This window comes from Lethenteron reissneri, chromosome 25 (genome assembly GCF_015708825.2).
Source record: "Lethenteron reissneri isolate LAM-NWPU_2019-01 chromosome 25, ASM1570882v1, whole genome shotgun sequence".
Lineage (NCBI taxonomy): Eukaryota > Metazoa > Chordata > Hyperoartia > Petromyzontiformes > Petromyzontidae > Lethenteron > Lethenteron reissneri.
The window spans coordinates 98,661-109,344 of NC_083803.1; positions in this window are offsets into that span (position 1 = coordinate 98,661).

Below are 10,684 nucleotides of genomic sequence, written 5' to 3' on the forward strand. Positions count from 1 at the left end.
GTTAGTGCCTCATAACAACACGATATACTGACGTTTAGTTGTATGACGTTTACGTAAATTAAGAGCCTCCCCGAGACAAATATCCCTCGTGTAGCCTTCACTATCGGCTGTTGACCGAGTGCTGCTAGCAAGCAGCTACTATGCTCGGCCCAGGGCAGGAAGGGTGGTGTGCCCAGTGCCACGCGTGGCCACTTTTGTCACCCAACTGCTGATGTTTACACACCTCACCAGGTACGCATTTGAGGCTGAGTCAACCTAGGGGAGAACCGGTATGAGTTAAGATATCACTGCCCGCTAATATTAGCCTTGGCTGGCAATACAACTCTAGTAGGAAAATTTGTAGTGCGGTGTGCTAATCACTACGCCACCACTCCACACATAACTGTGTAACATATAACAAAGGCAAATATCCCCGGGGTAGCCTTCACGGACTGTTTGGTCAAGTGCTGTTACGGAACACCTATGAAGACGGCACATGAGGGGGTTGGTGGGCAGCAGCATACCCTAGATTATCACCGTTGGTTACGTACGGTGCACAATAAGTTCAACATACATAGTGGCAATGTTTATCATTTTAGGCTAAGTCGACCTAGAGGAGGCCCAGGCCGTGAGCGGGAATCGAACCCGGCTCGCCTGGTTCGGAGCTCAGTTCTCAGGTTGTGAAAAAAAAATGTTTTGCATTGCCACGGAAAAACTATTGTGTTTTACCAGTTTGCAACACATATAGACATGTCTGGCAATAAACATAGAGGATGTTTACATCTTAAACTCAGAAACAAAGGGATCTGCCGTGGTGTGATAGCGCACAAGATTCCAGTGTAATGGTGCCTCTCTCTGTCCACAGAAGTGTAACGGTGTTCTCTCTGTCCACACAGAAGTGTAACGGTGCCTCTCTCTGTCCACACAGAAGTGTAACGGCGTCTCTCTCTGTCCACACAGAAGTGTAACGGTGTCTCTCTGTCTCACACAGAAGTGTAACGGTGCCTCTCTCTGTCCACACAGAAGTGTAACGGTGTCTCTCTTGTCCACACAGAAGTGTAACGGTGTCTCTCTGTCCACACAGAAGTGTAACGGTGTCTCTCTCTGTCCACACAGAAGTGTAACGGTGCCTCTCTCTGTCCACACAGAAGTGTAACGGTGTCTCTCTCTGTCTCACACAGAAGTGTAACGGTGTCTCTCTGTCCACACAGAAGTGTAACGGTGTCTCTCTCTGTCCACACAGAAGTGTAACGGTGTCTCTCTCTGTCTCACACAGAAGTGTAACGGTGTCTCTCTGTCTCACACAGAAGTGTAACGGTGTCTCTCTCTGTCCACACAGAAGTGTAACGGTGTCTCTCTCTGTCCACACAGAAGTGTAACGGTGTCTCTCTGTCCACACAGAAGTGTAACGGTGTCTCTCTCTGTCCACACAGAAGTGTAACGGTGTCTCTCTGTCCACACAGAAGTGTAACGGTGTCTCTCTCTGTCCACACAGAAGTGTAACGGTGTCTCTCTCTGTCCACACAGAAGTGTAACGGTGTCTCTCTCTGTCCACACAGAAGTGTAACGGTGTCTCTCTGTCCACACAGAAGTGTAACGGTGTCTCTCTGTCCACACAGAAGTGTAACGGTGTCTCTCTCTGTCCACACAGAAGTGTAACGGTGTCTCTCTCTGTCCACACAGAAGTGTAACAGTGTCTCTCTCTGTCCACACAGAAGTGTAACGGTGTCTCTCTGTCCACACAGAAGTGTAACGGTGTATCTCTGTCCACACAGAAGTGTAACGGGTCTCTCTGTCCACACAGAAGTGAACGGTGTATCTCTGTCTCACATAGAAGTGTAACGGTGTCTCTCTGTCTCACACAGAAGTGTAACGGTGTCTCTCTGTCTCACACAGAAGTGTAACGGTGTCTCTCTGTCTCACACAGAAGTGTAACGGTGTCTCTCTGTCTCACACAGAAGTGTAACGGTGTCTCTGTCTCACACAGAAGTGTAACGGTGTCTCTCTCTGTCCACACAGAAGTGTAACGGTGTCTTCTCTGTCCACACAAGTGTAACGGTGTCTCTCTGTCCACACAGAAGTGTAACGGTGTCTCTGTCTGTCCACACAGAAGTGTAACGGTGTCTCTCTCTGTCCACACAGAAGTGTAACGGTGTCTCTCTGTCTCACACAGAAGTGTAACGGTGTCTCTCTCTGTCCACACAGAAGTGTAACGGTGTCTCTCTGTCCACACAGAAGTGTAACGGTGTCTCTCTGTCCACACAGAAGTGTAACGGTGTCTCTCTGTCCACACAGAAGTGTAAAGGTGTCTCTCTGTCCACACAGAAGTGTAACGGTGTCTCTCTGTCCACACAGAAGTGTAACGGTGTCTCTCTGTCCACACAGAAGTGTAACGGTGTCTCTGTCTGTCCACACAGAAGTGTAACGGTGTCTCTCTGTCCACACAGAAGTGTAACGGTGTCTCTCTGTGTCCACACAGAAGTGTAACGGTGTCTCTCTGTCCATACAGAAGGGTAACGGTGTCTCTCTGTCTCACACAGAAGTGTAACGGTGCCTCTCAGTCTCACACAGAAGTGTAACGGTGTCTCTCTCTGTCCATACAGAAGTGTAACGGTGTATCTCTGTCTCACACAGAAGTGTAACGGTGTCTCTCTGTCTCACACAGAAGTGTAACGGTGTCTCTCTCTGTCCACACAGAAGGGTAACGGTGTCTCTCTGTCTCACTCAGAAGTGTAACGGTGTCTCTCTCTGTCCACACAGAAGTGTAACGGTGTCTCTCTGTCCACACAGAAGTGTAACGGTGTCTCTCTGTCCACACAGAAGTGTAACGGTGTCTCTCTGTCTCACACAGAAGTGTAACGGTGTCTCTCTGTCCACACAGAAGTGTAACGGTGTCTCTCTGTCCACACAGAAGTGTAACGGTGTCTCTCTGTCCACACAGAAGTGTAACGGTGTCTCTCTCTGTCCACACAGAAGTGTAACGGTGTCTCTCTGTCTCACACAGAAGTGTAACGGTGTCTCTCTCTGTCCACACAGAAGTGTAACGGTGTCTCTCTGTCCACACAGAAGTGTAACGGTGTCTCTCTGTCTCACACAGAAGTGTAACGGTGTCTCTCTCTGTCCACACAGAAGTGTAACGGTGTCTCTCTGTCCACACAGAAGTGTAACGGTGTCTCTCTGTCTCACACAGAAGTGTAACGGTGTCTCTCTGTCTCACACAGAAGTGTAACGGTGTCTCTCTCTGTCCACACAGAAGTGTAACGGTGTCTCTCTGTCTCACACAGAAGTGTAACGGTGTCTCTCTCTGTCCACACGGAAGTGTAACGGTGTCTCTCTGTCTCACACAGAAGTGTAACGGTGTCTCTCTGTCTCACACAGAAGTGTAACGGTGTCTCTCTCTGTCTCACACAGAAGTGTAACGGTGTCTCTCTGTCCACACAGAAGTGTAACGGTGTCTCTCTCTGTCCACACAGAAGTGTAACGGTGTCTCTCTCTGTCTCACACAGAAGTGTAACGGTGTCTCTCTGTCTCACACAGAAGTGTAACGGTGTCTCTCTCTGTCCACACAGAAGTGTAACGGTGTCTCTCTCTGTCCACACAGAAGTGTAACGGTGTCTCTCTGTCCACACAGAAGTGTAACGGTGTCTCTCTGTCCACACAGAAGTGTAACGGTGTCTCTCTGTCCACACAGAAGTGTAACGGTGTCTCTCTCGTCCACACAGAAGTGTAACGGTGTCTCTCTCTGTCCACACAGAAGTGTAACGGTGTCTCTCTGTCCACACAGAAGTGTAACGGTGTCTCTCTGTCCACACAGAAGTGTAACGGTGTCTCTCTGTCCACACAGAAGTGTAACGGTGTCTCTCTCTGTCCACACAGAAGTGTAACGGTGTCTCTCTGTCCACACAGAAGTGTAACAGTGTCTCTCTCTGTCCACACAGAAGTGTAACGGTGTCTCTCTGTCCACACAGAAGTGTAACGGTGTATCTCTGTCCACACAGAAGTGTAACGGTGTCTCTCTGTCCACACAGAAGTGTAACGGTGTATCTCTGTCTCACATAGAAGTGTAACGGTGTCTCTCTGTCTCACACAGAAGTGTAACGGTGTCTCTCTGTCTCACACAGAAGTGTAACGGTGTCTCTCTGTCCACACAGAAGTGTAACGGTGTCTCTCTGTCTCACACAGAAGTGTAACGGTGTCTCTCTGTCTCACACAGAAGTGTAACGGTGTCTCTCTCTGTCCACACAGAAGTGTAACGGTGTCTCTCTCTGTCCACACGGAAGTGTAACGGTGTCTCTCTGTCCACACAGAAGTGTAACGGTGTCTCTGTCTGTCCACACAGAAGTGTAACGGTGTCTCTCTCTGTCCACACAGAAGTGTAACGGTGTCTCTCTGTCTCACACAGAAGTGTAACGGTGTCTCTCTCTGTCCACACAGAAGTGTAACGGTGTCTCTCTGTCCACACAGAAGTGTAACGGTGTCTCTCTGTCCACACAGAAGTGTAACGGTGTCTCTCTCTGTCCACACAGAAGTGTAAAGGTGTCTCTCTGTCCACACAGAAGTGTAACGGTGTCTCTCTGTCCACACAGAAGTGTAACGGTGTCTCTCTGTCCACACAGAAGTGTAACGGTGTCTCTGTCTGTCCACACAGAAGTGTAACGGTGTCTCTCTGTCCACACAGAAGTGTAACGGTGTCTCTCTGTCCACACAGAAGTGTAACGGTGTCTCTCTCTGTCCATACAGAAGGGTAACGGTGTCTCTCTGTCTCACACAGAAGTGTAACGGTGCCTCTCAGTCTCACACAGAAGTGTAACGGTGTCTCTCTCTGTCCATACAGAAGTGTAACGGTGTATCTCTGTCTCACACAGAAGTGTAACGGTGTCTCTCTGTCTCACACAGAAGTGTAACGGTGTCTCTCTCTGTCCACACAGAAGGGTAACGGTGTCTCTCTGTCTCACTCAGAAGTGTAACGGTGTCTCTCTCTGTCCACACAGAAGTGTAACGGTGTCTCTCTGTCCACACAGAAGTGTAACGGTGTCTCTCTGTCCACACAGAAGTGTAACGGTGTCTCTCTGTCTCACACAGAAGTGTAACGGTGGCTCTCTGTCCACACAGAAGTGTAACGGTGTCTCTCTGTCCACACCGAAGTGTAACGGTTGTCTCTCTGTCCACACAGAAGTGTAACGGTGTCTCTCTCTGTCCACACAGAAGGTGTAACGGTGTCTCTCTGTCTCACACAGAAGTGTAACGGTGTCTCTCTCTGTCCACACAGAAGTGTAACGGTGTCTCTCTGTCCCACACGAAGGGAAACGGTGTCTCTCTGTCTCACACAGAAGTGTAACGGTGTCTCTCTCTGGTCCACACAGAAGTGTAACGGTGTCTCTCTGTCCACACAGAAGTGTAACGTGTCTCTCTGTCTCACACAGAAGTGTAACGGTGTCTCTCTGTCTCACACAGAAGTGTAACGGTGTCTCTCTCTGTCCACACAGAAGTGTAACGGTGTCTCTCTGTCTCACACAGAAGTGTAACGGTGTCTCTCTCTGTCCACACGGAAGTGTAACGGTGTCTCTCTGTCTCACACAGAAGTGTAACGGTGTCTCTCTGTCTCACACAGAAGTGTAACGGTGTCTCTCTGTCTCACACAGAAGTGTAACGGTGTCTCTCTGTCTCACACAGAAGTGTAACGGTGTCTCTCTCTGTCCACACAGAAGTGTAACGGTGTCTTTCTCTGTCCACACAGAAGTGTAACGGTGTCTCTCTGTCCACACAGAAGTGTACCGGTGTCTCTGTCTGTCCACACAGAAGTGTAACGGTGTCTCTCTCTGTCCACACAGAAGTGTAACGGTGTCTCTCTGTCTCACACAGAAGTGTAACGGTGTCTCTCTCTGTCCACACAGAAGTGTAACGGTGTCTCTCTGTCCACACAGAAGTGTAACGGTGTCTCTCTCTGTCCACACAGAAGTGTAAGGTGTCTCTCTGTCCACACAGAAGTGTAACGGTGTCTCTCTGTCCACACAGAAGTGTAACGGTGTCTCTCTGTCCACACAGAAGTGTAACGGTGTCTCTGTCTGTCCACACAGAAGTGTAACGGTGTCTCTCTGTCCACACAGAAGTGTAACGGTGTCTCTCTGTCCACACAGAAGTGTAACGGTGTCTCTCTGTCCACACAGAAGTGTAACGGTGTCTCTGTCTGTCCACACAGAAGTGTAACGGTGTCTCTCTGTCCACACAGAAGTGTAACGGTGTCTCTCTGTCCACACAGAAGTGTAACGGGTGTCTCTCTGTCACACAGAAGTGTAACGGTGTCTCTCTCTGTCCACACAGAAGTGTAACGGTGTCTCTCTCTGTCCACACAGAAGTGTAACGGTGTCTCTCTCTGTCCACACAGAAGTGTAACGGTGTCTCTCTGTCCACACAGAAGTGTAACGGTGTCTCTCTGTCCACACAGAAGTGTAACGGTGTCTCTGTCTCACACAGAAGTGTAACGGTGTCTCTCTGTCCACACAGAAGTGTAACGGTGTCTCTCTGTCCACACAGAAGTGTAAGGTGTCTCTCTGTCCACACAGAAGTGTAACGTGTCTCTGTCTGTCCACACAGAAGTGTAACGGTGTCTCTCTGTCCACACAGAAGTGTAACGGTGTCTCTCTGTCCACACAGAAGTGTACCGGTGTCTCTCCTCTCTGTCTCACACAGAAGTGTAACGGTGTCTCTCTCTGTCCACACAGAAGTGTAACGGTGTCTCTCTGTCCACACAGAAGTGTAACGGTTGTCTCTCTGTCCACACAGAAGTGTAACGTGCCTCTCTCTGTCCACTCAGAAGGACAAATGGGTCCACGACGGCAGGTCGCGTGTGATAGGGTAAATTGTGGGTACACCCACCTCTTCCAAGACGTTTGACCAGTATGGAGGACTGCTCCTCCATGTTAACACTAATACCGTCTAGAGTTCCCGCGAGATATGGCTCTTCCACTCGCAGTGACATAAGCGAGCAATTGCAGAGTTGTATCTTTGCCTATTAACTTGAAACAAGGGAAAATGTACCACGTGGTGACTTTGGCCTGCCTCTATACCATTTGCAAGTTCACTCGTGCCAATCGGTGCATTCATTAGTAAGATTCCAATGAAAACTATGACTTATTCCTGATTTTCGGAACCGATAATCGTTTCTGAAAATGGTTACGGGCTTACTAGTTGTCATTTAACAAACACCACGCGTATACATTTGTTTGCCTTTGGAAGTAATTAATTGGCAGTAGGCAGCTGAAAATTAGCTGCCAAGAGAAAACATAAAAAAGGATATTTTTTGCCAGTATCAAAGTACGAAAAAATAAGAAAAAATAATAAGGGTAAAACCTGTTCTTATTTTTTCAAGGCAAAACATCATTGCAAATCGTTATTTTGGTGCTGGTTTGTATCTCCAAGGTGTGGACAACCCTTTGATAATATTAAAAATAATTATATAGTGATCCTGCGCAATGGTGCACAAGCACAAATAACATAACTCAACACATTCGTTAATGGCAGCGTTATTGACGGATGTGTTGAGTTATTTTCTCTTTGATAACATCACACCGTAATACTATAGTTGGTAGATATCTTTACGAGAGTAGTAATTATTGGTTGTAAAGTTATCAAAAAATATCAGCATCATATGCAAAACAAAGACTTTAATAAGAGCGCATTGCTGTTTTATTTTCTAGAAAACTGAGCTCTTAATGAAAAGCAACACGCATCACCATCAACAGTGCATCAACATCAATGTGTTTTACATGGGTTTTAAACCTGGGTGTGACAAAGAAAATACAACTATTGTTGGTGGTCTTGCGTAGAGATGCACAATACTTAGGATAATCACTCCAAGAGAGGAATTACTTCTGTAGATGGGTATGGTGCCGCATGCATGAAATCCAATGCTTTATTGTTAGTTGTGGTGCATTACTCCCGTAATATTTTTTGTTGCAGTAAGATGTCTCATTCTGGCAGCCTGGTTTCGATTCACAGTCACAGCTAACATTATCCGTATCACGAACAAGCCTGCTGCCTACGCAAAATCACTTGTCTAATTATCTACAACAGGAAATTGTGTGTTTGCTGCACAACAATGATAAATGCGGGCCACTATGCACTGAACGGGGGGAAAGGGAAACCCAACGATGCAGGGGGTAGATTAATGCCAGTTTAAGGAACACATTTATATCTATTCTGCATTGCAAAATGAAATATATAGAGACGTTCACTGGTATTTTGTCCTGTACTCTGTTCTTAAAGTGTATGGCTCTCCTTTTGAAGATACCTTTAGAGGCAAGCCGCAGAAAAGTTGGTGTAACTACCGACTATGCTTTTTAAACATCCATAAGCCTGTATGGTGCAACTTACTGCATCAACCACAAGTTTGTTTGCCTTAGCAATTCACAAGATGCCATTTTGCACTGAGACTAGCAAGCTATAGATGCAATCTAGAGCCACTGGGTTTTTTTTTGCATCCACGATTTTCTCTGTCCACCTTAGCAGTGTTCACTTGCAGATCTCGAGCTCATCCAAACCTTACTGTCGAGCAATGAAAAAGAGGCTGACTGCCATGTAAAAGGATGGCAATAACTTTGTTTATGCATCAGTTTTATATGCACATGATAGTCCGTGTTGTGGGTTTTCTCTCCAACACACCAGTGTCCTGAACTCGTCACTAATTGGCATGTTTTGTGTACGTGACAATCCTGACTAATTGGCTGTGTCGGGTGGTGGCAGGTTTAACGGCACGTTTATATTTACGCGATCTAACCAAGGAAGAAGTTACTATTTTTACACATATAATTTCGTTCATATATAACAGCTTATTCTCGGGTACTATCTTTACCTTGAAATTGAAATATGGGGACTGCATTAGCTATGGTGTAGAAACATGGCAAACCCCACATCGATTTAACTAAAAGTAAAATATACAGAAAGATAACATTTATGGCAAGAGCCTCTCTGCTTTTGAGATGTTTTGGCAGTGAATATAAGGGAAAAGTCAACAGTGAGCAATGGATACCAGCGTGTGAAGTTAAAGGTGGCTTTTGATTTAAAGCTTTCGTGACTGCAGGGATTCATATTCTTGGTTCTTTCGTTAAAGTCACGTAGAAGGGAAAAAATAAAATATCACACCTGATAATGATTGCTTGTGTTGCAGTCGAAACGTCGTCAGAATTTTATTGTTTTATATTTTTCTTATTTTATTTTTTCCCTTCTACGTGACTTTACCGAAAGAACCAATACTATTAAAGGTGGCTATTATATGGAATGTTTGGCTTCAGCCAGTGTCGCAGGGTCACCGATGGAGACGACCACCGGCCCATGCCGATTCGAGCAATGATACCGTTTTGACATTGAACCAACGAGAGCGATCGACTTTACCAATTTTCCGCCTTCGCACTTTGTATTTCACAGAATTTTCCGGTGCGCAAAATGCGGTTGAAAAAACTAAAAACTCGTCTAGATGTGCAGGAGGGGGGCGCGGGAGGGGGCAGTTGGTCAGGGGCTGGAGTGGAGAGGGGTATGGGGAAGGTTTGAGTAAATCAGTTAGCAGAAGCAGTGAGGTCACAGCCATTGTGATGTCACAAGTCTCATGGAAGGAGTGAGTAGCTGGCGAATGACGTCCCTGAGGTCAGAGACCATGTGATTTCACCAAAACGAATGCAGAAAAGCAGATTGTGCTGCTAAATATAGTTTGCTTTTGAGGGCAGGGTGTGTGCATGAGTGTGTGTTCTGTGTTTGTGCGTTGTGCCCCTGTCTCTTGTTTTTCACAATACACAGCAATGCAATTTCGACCTCGAACGCAAATCTCAATAAATAACAGGATATGTCATAGAGGAACCACAGGTTGTTGGAGGAGGACATCGATCATGAAAGTGTAATGCAAATCAGAATGATGTTATAAGAGTATTATTTAAGAGTGATGACGTAGTGGCGAGCTCATTGCGAGGTGATATCTGAACCAGATTTGCCTGGTGCTCGATCTTTACCGTTTTAAAATAAACGCAGTTTAACACGCCTGATGATGCTGGATGTCATTACCAGCGAAACGCCGTATTCAACTTGTAAGTGTTGTGGATTTACTCTCCAACACACCGGTGGGCTGACGTTGTAACTTATTGGCGCGTTGTTGACGTGACAAATCCCTTACTGGCTGTGTCGGGTGGTGGAGGGTGACGACACATTTATACTTACGCGATCTAACTCAAAAAACTTTATTATGTTTAACATAAACTCATTAACACCATTTCTATAATAATATTTAAGGATAAATTAATAACATCGACAGTAATTATATTGCACAAACAAGTTATACACTAAAATTTTTATTTAAAGCTTTCCTGACTGCAGGGATTCATATTCTTGGTTCTTTCGGTAAAGTCACGTAGAAGGGAAATAATAAAATAATACAGATATAAAACAATAAAAATTCTCACGACGTTTCGACTGCAACACAAGCAATCATCATCAGGTATGAAATCCACAGCAAGAAATAATAAGTTATACCCTTTTATAATGCATAGTTCATCGACCTAGATCGTCAAATCATGGATCAAACATCACAAATAAAAGAGAACCGGAGCAAATGGAAATAAACGATCCATACAAATCTGAAAAAGACTTTCAAAGCACATTGATGCCTTTAAGTGAGTCCAATAATTTTATTTGTCATTTAATACGTTGAAAAAAAATTCAC